This window comes from Protopterus annectens, chromosome 5.part0 (assembly GCF_019279795.1).
Source record: "Protopterus annectens isolate FY-2018-M chromosome 5.part0, PAN1.0, whole genome shotgun sequence".
Taxonomy (NCBI): Eukaryota; Metazoa; Chordata; order Ceratodontiformes; family Protopteridae; genus Protopterus; species Protopterus annectens.
This window is the reverse complement of record NC_056735.1, coordinates 333,209,030-333,223,847: the sequence shown is the minus strand read 5'-3', so window position 1 is coordinate 333,223,847 and position 14,818 is coordinate 333,209,030.

The window sequence follows — 14,818 nt, the reverse complement described above, 5'->3', positions numbered from 1 at the left end:
CACCTGTGTGAAAGTACATAACCACAACCAATGTCAACACAGCCACAGCCACATATGGTAAGCTAGCATAATATTACAGTATATGGAGCATCTGTTCAACACCATCCTCATATGTGCCACTCACAGACTAACCCTAAATATACTGGGCTGCTACACAGTTTGGTCTGATGGCTGACTGTGGTATAGAACATGTGCGTGCATGGGCCTACAAACATGTAAGCCAATACAGGAACATACAGTGGAGCAGCATGTAACATCAGCTAGGACGGGACCTAGAACAATGACATCTACCACAGTCTGTACACAAGCTAAAGTACATATTAACAATACACACACTGTTGACATTCACCATACGTACACAGACCTCAGTACTGTACAAACAACCACAGAATGTCCAGGTTATATCATCAGATATATCCCCTACTGTATATAACATGTGTAGCAGTCTATCTCACTGGTTTGTTATCAGATATGATGACACTAATGATGGTTTACAGCACATATGCACCTCTTAAAGCGCAACATATGTACAAAGGTTGGCAGATTTGTGGCTGGAAGCACATACACAAGCCAATATTGACATGTTGCTGTGATAACCTCATACATTTACTGTTGTAACAGGGTTTGTTGCAACATATGTCCTATGAGTGATATGACGTCAGTAAGTGTCACTGCTTTCACCATCTACAGACTGAAATCCTAACACTACCTTCTGCAGTCCACAGATAGATGCTCTGTGGGTAACACATGAAATCAAAGGCACAACACACTGCCCAGTCTGCAGATGACCCTACAGATGGGGATTCCTCATAAACATAGAACTGACATGGCAGGTATTAAAACATGTAGGACAGCCATATCCCCCACACACACACACACAGTTAAACCAACATTACTCCAAATGCTGTATAGCAGCACTTATAGTCTGTAGTCAGGTCAGGCACATCCCCTTCCTGTGTGTTGCCCTGTTTCCATGGTGTATGTTGTCAGAGGTAAATTTCCAATCCATCTGAGATGCTGTTTGCCAAACAACAGATCTAATTCCTGCTTACAGTGAATGAAAAGGGCCAACACCAACATGATGTTCCTAGATATTGGAGTGTGTTTCCATGCAAATGGCTATGGGAATGTTACTACAGCTATTCCATCTGCAATCAGCTAGGAGAGGGCTGCAATTCATGCAGAGGCCATCAGGTGATCTTGAGCATCACTTAAAATACACATGCTGCTGCCTAAACAAAGCAGGTGTAGGTCTCCACATTCACCAGAGAGGGAGTGAGAGAGGCAGACAGAGGCAAAGACAAGTCAGGGAGGGGTGGGAGAGTAAAACTTAAGCATGTTTGTTTCACTCACCTACCACCGCAGGGTATCAAACCACTGACAACTATGTACTGCTATCACATTTCTATGCAGTTATTGGATGCAACACATAGGTTACATGTTGTGGAGCCCTCAGAATGTATATGTGATGGTGAGTGACAACTGCAACAGGGATATGGTAGCTATACGGTAGGTGTAGTACATGTGCCTGTCCGCATGAACAGGTGCCAGCATAAACACAGCCACATTCTCACAGAGATGCACACACATTGACACACTTGGCAGGGCCAGGTATACAACCCATCTTTAGTGAGATTTCCACAACACTTTACTGTGCAAGTATCACATGCCCCACAGGGGTCATACAGAGGTGATAGGGCAAAGGGTATGGGGAGGCGTCTGACATCAGACAGCCATTTTCAGTTTGCCAATGGGGGTTGTAGTGTGTGTGGATGTGATCATATGCATCATACAATACACACAGAAACACACATGGTGCCAGTACTGACATGCATGGGTGCATTTTTGCACAAGTGTGCTGTGGTCAACTGTGCCAGATGGCTATACAAGGCTAAATGATGTGTATACGTTGGCATCAGGCCACATGACAATGGTTAGCATTGTGGCTCAGGGCTGTAGTTTCTGCATTTACCCACTCAGGTGGGTATTGCATCCCCCATCCAGTCACCTGGGTAACTATTGTGTGTGGCCAATGATGTGCATCACTTGCCATGTATGTGTCACTTAGTCCATGACATGGACGGTGTCTAGAATGTGCACACCTCCCACATGCATGTACAGTGACATGTGGAACTGTACCTGGGGTGTCTGGCCCATGTTATGTACACAGAATATCATCAGATGTGCCTGTCTTGACCACCTGTGGTGGGAACTGGTAATGGACAGCAGGTATACCCTGCACCTACATTGACAGCATGCTACTGGCATTCCCTGGTGTCAATAGCATCTGTCCATACAGGGCATGTCTTCAGGCATAGTATGTCATTTGTGGGTCACATGTGATGGCAGCACAGGTGTTGCAGGTGTTCAGCGGGGAACATGGGGAAGGTGCACTGTCTGCATGTATGTGCCTGTTGGACTGATGGACAGGGTACCATGCCCTCTGTAGCCCACTGCAATCACTCTATAGTTACTATCAGAGGCCAATATGCAGTGTACTGCCCACATATTGGCTGTTGCCTAGGGAAGTGTGTGTGCTTATGAGACATGGGTTGAGAGTGTGCTCTGGTTATTACTGGGGTTGCTAACTGTGATTGCCTGGCCTTGATGTCATGTATGGGTATAGATCTGCACCCCAGCATCCTGGCTATTTCACATCTGTTATCCCCATATGGTGGACATTGTGATATATACTAGGGCCACCATATAAGAAATTTGCAAAACCTGCTTCACATTGGGCCCAGGTGTCACACACTCACACCCACCTCCACACATAATACAAGTTACAAATACACATACACCAATCATGTCTGGGAGTAGAACTTTTACCTAACTAGTTTTTTACACTACAGCACTACACAGTTATTGTACATGTCATGGAGATTACTGGAGTAGTCTTTCCCCAAAGGTGTATATCACATTGGATGACATCAGCTGGATTGGCAAAGTAGGACATTCGAATTGTAGTGAGCGTGGCTAGGCTAAAATGCATTGCTCCCTACACAGACAGTGACACAAACATAAAACATCCACCACCGACATGTGTGGGTATTGAACCCCTAACAAAGGTCTATATCACACTACAGCATGGGGCTGTTATAGGACGCACCATGGAGATTACTGGCAAGCTCCTTCCCCAAAGGTGTATTTCACAATAAATGATATCAGTAGGATTGCCAAAGTAGGGCATCTGAAATGTACTGAGTGTGACTAGCCTAAAACACATTGCTCCCTACACAGACGTTGAAACATACACAACAAACATGGCATGGGAATAGGACCCCTAACAGAGGTCTGTATCACACAACAGCAAGAAGCTGTTATATAACACGCCACAGCGATTACTTGAGAAATCTTTCCCCTGAGTGTATTTCACAATGAATAACATCAGCAGGATTGCCTAAGTAAAGTAGGACTATTTGGAATGTACTGTGTGTGAGTAGCCTAAAATGCATTGCTCTCTATGCAGACATTGAAACACACACAAAACTGCCATGGGGGGGGGTAACAGAACCCTACCAGAGTTCTACATCACACTACAGCAGCACACATTGACAGGACACACTATGGAGATTAGTGGGATCCAGCCTTCCCAGAGGTGTATTTCTAGGTGGATGACATCAGCAGCCTTGCCAAAGCTGAGCTTTTGAATTGTAAGGAGTGTGACTACCCTCAAAAGCATTGCTTCCTACACAACAGAGTTAGACAGACACACACACACAAACACTTGCCAAGTCTGGGATTAGAACAGCTACCTAACTAATTTATCACACTACAACTGTACAGAGTTACAGGATGTGTTATGGAGATTAGTAGGCTGCAGCCTTCCCAGAGGTGTTTTTCTAGGTGGATGACATCAGCAGCCTTGCCAAAGTTGAGTATTTGAATTGTGGGGAGTGTGACTACCCTAAAAAGTATTGCTCGCTGCACAGACAGGCACACACAGAAACACACTTGCCAAGTCTGGGATTAGAACAGTTACCTAACTAATTTATCACACTACAACAGTACACAGTTACAGGACACACTACGGAGATTACTGAGCTGTAATTAGAACAGCTACCTAACTAATTTATCACATTACAGCAACACACAGTTACAGGACGCACTACAGAGATTACTGGCCTATGATTTTCCCAGAGGTGTATTTCAAGTTGGATGACATCAGCAGCCTTGCCAAAGTAGAGCATTTGAATTGTAGGGAGTGTGACTACCCTAAAAAGCATTGCGCTCTACACAGACACACAAACAAATGCACACACATTTTACATGTCTGGGATTTGAACTTCTAGCTAACTACTTTATTACACTACAACAGTACAAAGTCATGGGACGCACCATGGAGATTACTGGGCTATAATTTCTCAAAGGTGTATTTCACAGTAGATGACCTCTGCAGGCTTGTCATAGTAGGGCTATGGGGAGAGCAGTGTGTGTACCTGGGCCATAACCCATTAATCTAGAGGTTGACACGCCACATGTGGGAACACATAGGGTCATATTTCACAGGTGCATGTAAACAGCTGCTAGATGACTACTTCCTTATACAGTTATGTTGCACAGATGACACGTGCACCACATAGTCTTTAATGATGACAAATACTGGTGGCTAGTATCTGCCGTGAGTGACATCTAAACTTCATGTGGTTGGGGCCCTTTGGCCGTGTGCTATATGGGACAGGCCTGGATGGCTCCTTGTCACAATCACCCTCTTCCACACATCTATGTACACTATAGTGTGTTGTCCTTACATATATGTCTGTATTCCTATCCACTGTGTGTGCGAGGCATGAGTGGTGCATACTGATGAGTGTCTACACTAACAACTGTGACTGCAAGATATGTCTGGTCCACTAGTGTTTGCAGACATGGCCTTCATGCATTAAGTGTGCGAGCATGCCCAGTATGACCGTTCAGTATGTTGTTGGCTGACATTGCCTTCATTTCTCTAAGTGTGTGAGCATGCCCAGTATGCCCATCTGTATTTAATGTGTGGATCGAATCCAGGTAGTTTGTACTGCAGTGCTGACCATTGTGGTGTACACCGACAGGTGGCATGTTATTTCTGCAGGGTATCCATCAATCATTTGGCAATGACTGTTCCTACATTTCTGCATAGGATGATGGGGGCTCTGCTGACAATTTCTACATTTCTACACAGGATGGTGGGGGCACACCTGACTGTTATTACATTCCTACATGGGGTGGAGGGCTCACCTGACTATTTCTACATTTCTACACAGGATGGGGGGCACACCTGACTGTTATTACATTACTCCATAGGATGGGGGGAGGCACACCTGTCTACTTCTTCATTTCTACACAGGGTTGAGGGGCACACCTGACTGTTATTACATTACTACATAGGGGGCACACCTGTCTATTTCTGCAGTTCTACACAGGATTGGGGGGCACACCTGACTGTTTTTAAATTACTACGTACAATGGGGGGGCACACCTGACTCTTGTACACATTTGCTATGACTGTACTGGCATGTTAGATACTCCATTTCATTCTGTATTGTTACCTAGCATGCTGACTAGAGGTATACCAGTGTACTACAGATCGTAGCTTTGATTGCCCTGCATATTATAGATACTGAACTACATGTAGGTATTACTATTTGTTTGTGTCTTTCGGCTTTTCCCGGTTAGGGGTCGCCACAGTGGAACTTCGGTCCGCTAATGATTGGTAGTGGATTTTTACGTACCGGGTTACCAGCCCTGACGCACAACCTTCAACGAAGGCACGCCCCATTCACGTATGCCTCCACACAGAAGATGCTCTAGCTGAGAATCGAATGGGACATCGTCTTGCTATGAGGCGACAATGCTACCGCAACAGCACCACTACAAAACTGAGAAGTGTAGATGCCTTTTAGGGGAAAAAAACATTTTGAGGAACTTCCAAACCTACTTGGTATGATTTCAAAAGGTTATATCATAACCAGATGGTAGGATTTGGTCCATTTCTGTATGAGTGCTCTATGACAACTAAAAATTCCTTCTGATTGCTTTGCTGTGCTGCCAGTTTAACTAGAGAATTATAATAATTTTCTCTGGGGATCATTTTTATATGGTATTTTACCACTGATAGCACACTTTAGGGGTCCCGCACCCTCCACTGTATTTTTAATAGATTAAACTAATCTTGTAAGTATGCTTGCTTTGTTCATATTTGTGTCTGTATTTATATTCTTAGCCACTGATTCATTACAGATGCGCATGCAATCTCTATTGATTACCTGCTACTTCACTTATCTCTTTTGTTACATTTTAGTTTAATAATGACCAAGATTTTCACATTTATTTAAACATACTAACTGGATTTACATGTTAATAGTCTTGCCTTATATATATCCAGTATCCTGAATAGGAGTGAACATCCTTAAAACAAAGACTGTCCTCCCAGATATTTTTGGAAAGTATGTCCTATTATTGTATTGATTAAATATTACTCACCAGGACATTTTTTTACCCCAGCCAGGTAAACCAGCAGCCCCCCCCCTTTTAGATTTGGCCTTTTATCCTCTCTCAGTCCCTCCTCTGTTCTGCCTTTATCCTTACTTAATCCTCCCTGTTTCCTGCTTTTTATACTTAGTAAACCTCCAGTGTATTTCGTCTGTTTTTCTTTCCTTTTCCTGGCCACTAGGTGGCGCTCTTGTCAATTCAACTCCTACATTCATATTCATTAGTAAATCCTACTGCTCTTCTTATTGCTCCAACCTGATTTTTATTTTTTTTTCTCAAACACATCTCATTTATCTTACCCAGTATTTTATTAATAACCCCCCACAAGCCTTCTCTACCTTTCTAACCCACCTTTACTTTTACACCTGTTCCCTACCTCTTGCCTGATTGTTTTCTGCAACTGGTCGTCTTGTTCGTGACACCAGCCTCTTTCTGCCCGCTCTACCTACACACTTTTGATCCCCTCTCCCTCTCTGCCTTATTTTATTTCACTTGCCTGTCCCTCCCTCAACATCTACTATACCTTCTTTCTCTATTTGCCCATCTCCTTAACCTTCCTTAGTGTGTATACACTTTTACTTGCCCTCCCTTCCTCGCATCTTCTGTGCCCCCCTCCACCCAACTATTATCTCCTGTCTGTACTCGCCTTCCCTTATCACATCTACGTTGGCTACTACTCTAACATTGTTTCTCTCTCCTACCTTCTATCCTCACCTTTTGGCTCTTACTCTAATACTGTTTTATTTCCCTCCCCTCTCCCATCCGCACCTCTTAATTTCTTGCTCCACGATCTTGCTACAGCTAGATTCTCTTTCTAGATTCTCTTTCTGCCCGCTCTTCTGTACAGATTCTTCTGTACCTTCCTAGCCTCTTTCTCTCTACCTGTCCCCTCCCCCTCCTACTCCACTTCCGCTTCCATACTATAAATCTACCCATCCCTCAGCCGTTTCCTCCCTATAGGTTATCCCTAGGTGGACTGCTGCGTCTCCTTGGTCCTGAGGGCGGATTTCTGTCTTTCCGCATGTGAGTACTGTGATTTGATGCAATGTTGTACTGTTATCTCGGCTGTTGTTGATAGTTGTAGTCATGGTTTTTGAGTTTCCTTCAACATAATTACTGTTGAAGTAGCTGTTATAACTTTGTGCTTTTGACAACTTATGTGGAAGTAGCTGTTTATACCTTGTGCTGCTGTACATCTAGCTAATACGCCACTGCGGAACACGTGGAACGCCATTTCCACTCTGGGACTCTGAAGGCGGTTATTCCCCCTTCATCACTCCTTCCTGCATGGTCGCTCCATTAGAGGGATTATCTCCCTGGTCTTTATCTGCTAATAGCGTTATTACCGGATTTATCTCCTTGGTCTTTAACTGATAATAGCGTCATTATCTGATTTTTGGCGACGCCTGTACCATTCCCCTTACCCCTTTAAACTAGCCAGCCAGCCATAACGGCTGCTTACTCCGTACGGGTTGCTGCTACCTCTTAACACTGTTGTATTGTACTCTTTATTAAAAACGCCCATTAGGCGCCTTCTCGCATTTAGTCAACTTTAACTTCACTGCTTTAAAGCTTTGTCCTCATATGTTTTTGCGCTACTAAATTACAAGTGTTTCAACTCAGTAATTTGGGTAACTTAGACTGTTTGCATACTGTAGCGCTCTTTTACCGCTATCAGAGAGCGGAACCTGAGGAGTGTCTTAAGGTGCCATCTGTACCTTTTTCCATAGCTCGCCTAGAAGCCGATTCCCCCTGCAGGCTTTTTTATCCAATTTCCTTTGCAATTTCATTGTTTGGCCCTGACCCCCTCAAATTACCCTAGGCAACCTTACTCCCCTTGCTGCGACATTCTGGCAGTGCCCCCCCCTAGGCTAGACTCCACGTGGTCTCTTTACTGGAGTTCTAGCGCTCTAATACTTCCTGCCTACTATGGTAGTTTACTGGCGTACAGTTATTTATTAATTGTGTACCACATGTTTTTCTTATTACTAAATGTGTAACTTCTATTGCTGGCATTTGATGGATATGTTATAATGCAGTTTTAGATCTTACTAGCTGAAGGATTTTTTACTGGCGTTTTTGTGCACTAGGTCTGTAGTCACTCAGTGTGTACGCTATAAATAGGTACTGCTCTCTGCTGATTTTGTAACCAACCATTGAACGCTTGAGCTTTTTGATTACTAAGCTGTGTATGCAATGAATATGTACTGCTCTCTGCTGATTTTGTAACCACACAATTAACAGTGTTGCATATCTGACCTTATTGAGGTATACAGGCCTGATGCTGTTCTCCTAAATGGTTTTTGTTATTACTTAGTTAACTACTGTTCCGTTTATTCCTTGTGTGCCCTTTGCATGTTTGTAACATACTGACTGTCATGCTATACATAATATTGCCCCTGGATATATCACTGTACTACCCTCACTGCTGATGATTTAAAAGGGATTATGCTAAATGTAATGTGCTCTCAATGTTACTGAATAACTATTTCTCTCTCCTGTGCTTGTTCTCTCTCTTCTCTCTACCTATAGCTATTTCTACAGATTGTACACCAGGGTTCCTGTCCATACCTAACCTAAGAGGCCCTGTGGACATCTCAATATATCCAGTATCCTGAATAGGAGTGAACATCCTTAAAACAAAGACTGTCCTCCCAGATATTTTTGGAAAGTATGTCCTATTATTGTATTGATTAAATATTACTCACCAGGACATTTTTTTACCCCAGCCAGGTAAACCAGCAGCCCCCCCCTTTTAGATTTGGCCTTTTATCCTCTCTCAGTCCCTCCTCTGTTCTGCCTTTATCCTTACTTAATCCTCCCTGTTTCCTGCTTTTTATACTTAGTAAACCTCCAGTGTATTTCGTCTGTTTTTCTTTCCTTTTCCTGGCCACTAGGTGGCGCTCTTGTCAATTCAACTCCTACATTCATAATCATTAGTAAATCCTACTGCTCTTCTTATTGCTCCAACCTGATTTTTATTTTTTTCTTTCTCAAACACATCTCATTTATCTTACCCAGTATTTTATTACTAACCCCACAAGCCTTCTCTACCTTTCTAACCCACCTTTACTTTTACACCTGTTCCCTACCTCTTGCCTGATTGTTTTCTGCAACTGGTCGTCTTGTTGTATACGCTATAAATAGGTACTGCTCTCTGCTGATTTTGTAACCAACCATTGAACGCTTGAGCTTTCTGATTACTAAGCTGTGTATGCAATGAATATGTACTGCTCTCTGCTGATTTTGTAACCACACAATTAACAGTGTTGCATATCTGACCTTATTGAGGTATACAGGCCTGATGCTGTTCTCCTAAATGGTTTTTGTTATTACTTAGTTAACTACTGTTCCGTTTATTCCTTGTGTGCCCTTTGCATGTTTGTAACATACTGACTGTCATGCTATACATAATATTGCCCCTGGATATATCACTGTACTACCCTCACTGCTGATGATTTAAAAGGGATTATGCTAAATGTAATGTGCTCTCAATGTTACTGAATAACTATTTCTCTCTCCTGTGCTTGTTCTCTCTCTTCTCTACCTATAGCTATTTCTACAGATTGTACACCAGGGTTCCTGTCCATACCTAACCTAAGAGGCCCTGTGGACATCTCAATATATCCAGTATCCTGAATAGGAGTGAACATCCTTAAAACAAAGACTGTCCTCCCAGATATTTTTGGAAAGTATGTCCTATTATTGTATTGATTAAATATTACTCACCAGGACATTTTTTTACCCCAGCCAGGTAAACCAGCAGCCCCCCCCTTTTAGATTTGGCCTTTTATCCTCTCTCAGTCCCTCCTCTGTTCTGCCTTTATCCTTACTTAATCCTCCCTGTTTCCTGCTTTTTATACTTAGTAAACCTCCAGTGTATTTTGTCTGTTTTTCTTTCCTTTTCCTGGCCACTAGGTGGCGCTCTTGTCAATTCAACTCCTACATTCATATTCATTAGTAAATCCTACTGCTCTTCTTATTGCTCCAACCTGATTTTTACTTTTTTTTCTTTCTCAAACACATCTCATTTATCTTACCCAGTATTTTATTACTAACCCCCACAAGCCTTCTCTACCTTTCTAACCCACCTTTACTTTTACACCTGTTCCCTACCTCTTGCCTGATTGTTTTCTGCAACTGGTCGTCTTGTTGTATACGCTATAAATAGGTACTGCTCTCTGCTGATTTTGTAACCAACCATTGAACGCTTGAGCTTTCTGATTACTAAGCTGTGTATGCAATGAATATGTACTGCTCTCTGCTGATTTTGTAACCACACAATTAACAGTGTTGCATATCTGACCTTATTGAGGTATACAGGCCTGATGCTGTTCTCCTAAATGGTTTTTGTTATTACTTAGTTAACTACTGTTCCGTTTATTCCTTGTGTGCCCTTTGCATGTTTGTAACATACTGACTGTCATGCTATACATAATATTGCCCCTGGATATATCACTGTACTACCCTCACTGCTGATGATTTAAAAGGGATTATGCTAAATGTAATGTGCTCTCAATGTTACTGAATAACTATTTCTCTCTCCTGTGCTTGTTCTCTCTCTTCTCTCTACCTATAGCTATTTCTACAGATTGTACACCAGGGTTCCTGTCCATACCTAACCTAAGAGGCCCTGTGGACATCTCAATATATCCAGTATCCTGAATAGGAGTGAACATCTTTAAAACAAAGACTGTCCTCCCAGATATTTTTGGAAAGTATGTCCTATTATTGTATTGATTAAATATTACTCACCAGGACATTTTTTTACCCCAGCCAGGTAAACCAGCAGCCCCCCCCTTTTAGATTTGGCCTTTTATCCTCTCTCAGTCCCTCCTCTGTTCTGCCTTTATCCTTACTTAATCCTCCCTGTTTCCTGCTTTTTATACTTAGTAAACCTCCAGTGTATTTCGTCTGTTTTTCTTTCCTTTTCCTGGCCACTAGGTGGCGCTCTTGTCAATTCAACTCCTACATTCATATTCATTAGTAAATCCTACTGCTCTTCTTATTGCTCCAACCTGATTTTTACTTTTTTTTCTTTCTCAAACACATCTCATTTATCTTACCCAGTATTTTATTACTAACCCCCCACAAGCCTTCTCTACCTTTCTAACCCACCTTTACTTTTACACCTGTTCCCTACCTCTTGCCTGATTGTTTTCTGCAACTGGTCGTCTTGTTGTTCCCCGCTCCGTTCGCTACGCTCACTCCGCTCCCCTCCCTACCCCCAATTCCCACCCACCCCCAGGGGTCCTACCTTTATACTTCCCTAGACACACCCCCAATTAACCAGCAACCTATAACTTCTCTCCTACACATCCACCAATTAATTCCTCACTCCTTCAACCACACCCTCTCTTGAAACCACCCCTCCTATTCCCTACAAACCTATAATCACTGACCTCATACTCTATAAAAACATGCCCTTAACCCTTAAATCACTCTTTCCTCTTCTTCTCCTTAACATCCTGCTTTACTACTACACCCTTACCTCCTATGAAAATCTCAAACTTTACCAAACTCCTACTTCAACCAAACATACTACAACTACACTTCCCCTACCCAAACAATCACATATTAATATACTAGCTACCTGTCCCTACCTCCCCCCTCTCTACCATAAAGCCCACCACTACAAACTCACAACCTCCAAAAGACTCATTCTAATACCAGTCAAATACACAAAACCCCTGCAACCACCCCAAACTCTTTTACTTATATATGGAGATATCCACCCCAACCCTGGCCCCAATACCCTCCAAAATCAAAGCCCTCCAAAACAAACTACCAACTATTCTAACCCACCCTTTTCCTCTAACTCCCTCTCTATTGCTCACCTTAATATTCATAGCATTAACAACAAAGTCACTCAACTCCATGCCTTAATTGATTTCTACGCCTTTGATATCCTCTGTCTCACAGAAACCTGGCTTAAACCCAGTACCAAAGACAATGAATTCACCCCCCCAGGCTATAGTACCTTAAGACAAGACCGTCCTAACAAAAAAGGTGGAGGAGTGGCCCTCCTGTTCAAATCCCAACTTCAGGTGGCTTTAATTGACTCCTTCCCCCCCACACCAGGAAATGCTGAAATTCTTTCCACCAAACTCCAAATTAACAAAACCAAAGCTATAAACATAATATGTTCCTACATCCCCCCAGGCAAGAACATCAATACCCTGGAAAATATCCTAAGCTGGATTTCTAGCACCTTCCCCCAGGAAACCATAATCTTAGGTGATTTTAATATTGACTGGAGTTCCTGCATATCCCCCAAACCCACCATACACCTTAACCTCTTTAACTTTCACCAAACCATTAACTCCCCTACTAGAATACATAAATCCACCCACAAACAAACCATCCTAGACTGGATACTGACCAACAATAATCCCCTCTCCTATAAAACAGGAATACTCCCTGACAATATCAGTGACCACCTCCTTACCTTTATCACCAAACAAAAATGCAATAATCCTAAACAAACTACTTATCGAACTAAATACAACAAAACAGCATTCAATCTAACATCCTTTCAAACTGAACTCAAAGAATATAACTGGTCAACTCTAAAATACCTCCCAATAGATGAAGCAGTAACACATTTCAACAACACCTTCTTACAAATTCTAAACCAACATGCCCCATCCCGGTTAGTCAGAATCAGATCCAAAGCAGCTCCTTGGCTCTCTGTTATAACTAAACAAACTATGAGAGCGAGAAATAAATCATGGTCAAAATGGAGATCCACTAAAAGCCCTACTGACCATCAAACCTTCAAACATCTAAGAAACAAAACAAAGAAACTTGTCATCCTGGACAAAAAAAACTACAACTTTCAATACCAACAAAACCAAAACCAAAACCCAAAAATTCTGGTCAGGAATAAATAAACTACTCCACCCAGGCAACACCAAAACACCTACCCCACCTAGCTTAGCACAAAACAACCTAACATCATAGCCAACACCTTTAACAACTTCTTCTCTCAAACTGTAAACTCACTTGCAAGCACCATGACTCCACCCCCCTCCCTCCAAACTACCCCCATCCCCAACAATACCTATACACTAAAACTTGAGACCGTCTCAACAACATATATACAGAAACTACTTTCTAAACTAAAACCCTGTACCCCCTCTGCTGACAAACTTCCAGCTGAATACCTTCAGTTAGCTGCAAAAGAAATAGCCTACCCAGTATCCATCTTAATAAACAGAACCATAACAGAATCCAAAATTCCATCCTGCTGGAAAATCTCCCATATTATTCCACTCCATAAAGGAGGAAATTCTAATGAACTATCCAATTTTAGACCTATTGCCCTTCTATCGCCTCTATCCAAAATAATGGAACGCTGTATTCACCATCAACTTCTAAACTATCTCTTAAATAACAACTTGCTTGTAGACTCTCAACATGGTTTTAGACCCTACCACAGCACTACTACTGCCCTTCTCTCCTTCTCTGACACTATAAATAAAAATCGAAATAGAAACCTGTTCTCATCTGCACTATTTCTGGACCTCTCAAAAGCATTTGATATGGTCAACCATCAACTTCTCCTCGATACCTTAAAATCACTATCACTGGATTCTCAAGCATTACAGTGGTTCAACTCGTATTTGACTAATAGAAAACAAGCTGTCCTTTGGGATAGCCATCTATCCACTCAACTCCCTGTTACTATTGGTGTCCCACAAGGATCTATCCTAGGCCCCCTACTTTTCTCCATTTTCATCAATTATTTGCCCAATTCCCTACCAACATCCACATGTATACAATATGCAGATGATTCCACTCTCATCTGCTCTGCCTCTACCCCAGCAGAACTCCACTCCACTACCCAAGTAGTCTTTACTGCAGCAGAAAATTGGTTTCAACACATCTGTCTCCTCCTTAATCCCAAAAAAACCAAACTACTACTCTTTACCCCTACCTCTAAATCCACCCCTATCTCTTTTTCTATAACATCCTGTAATGGCACTGTCATCAAACCTGACAACTGCACTAAACTCCTAGGCGTCACCATAGATAACCAGCTAAATTTTGACTGTCACATTGATTTAACTATCAAGACTGTCAATAAAAAGATTGGTGCCCTATACAGGCTAAAGCCCTATCTCACTACAACTTCCCGAGTAGCCCTTGCCCAAACTCACCTTATCTCTACACTAACTTACGCCTCCCCCTCCTTTGTCAACTTATCTAAAGCCAATCTTCAGAAACTGAATACTGCCTACCACAGTATAGCCAGATTTGCCACTGGCTCACCTTTCCAAACTCACCATTGTCTTAACTTAAAGAAACTCAACTGGCTTGAACTCCCGAACCTTATACTCCTACA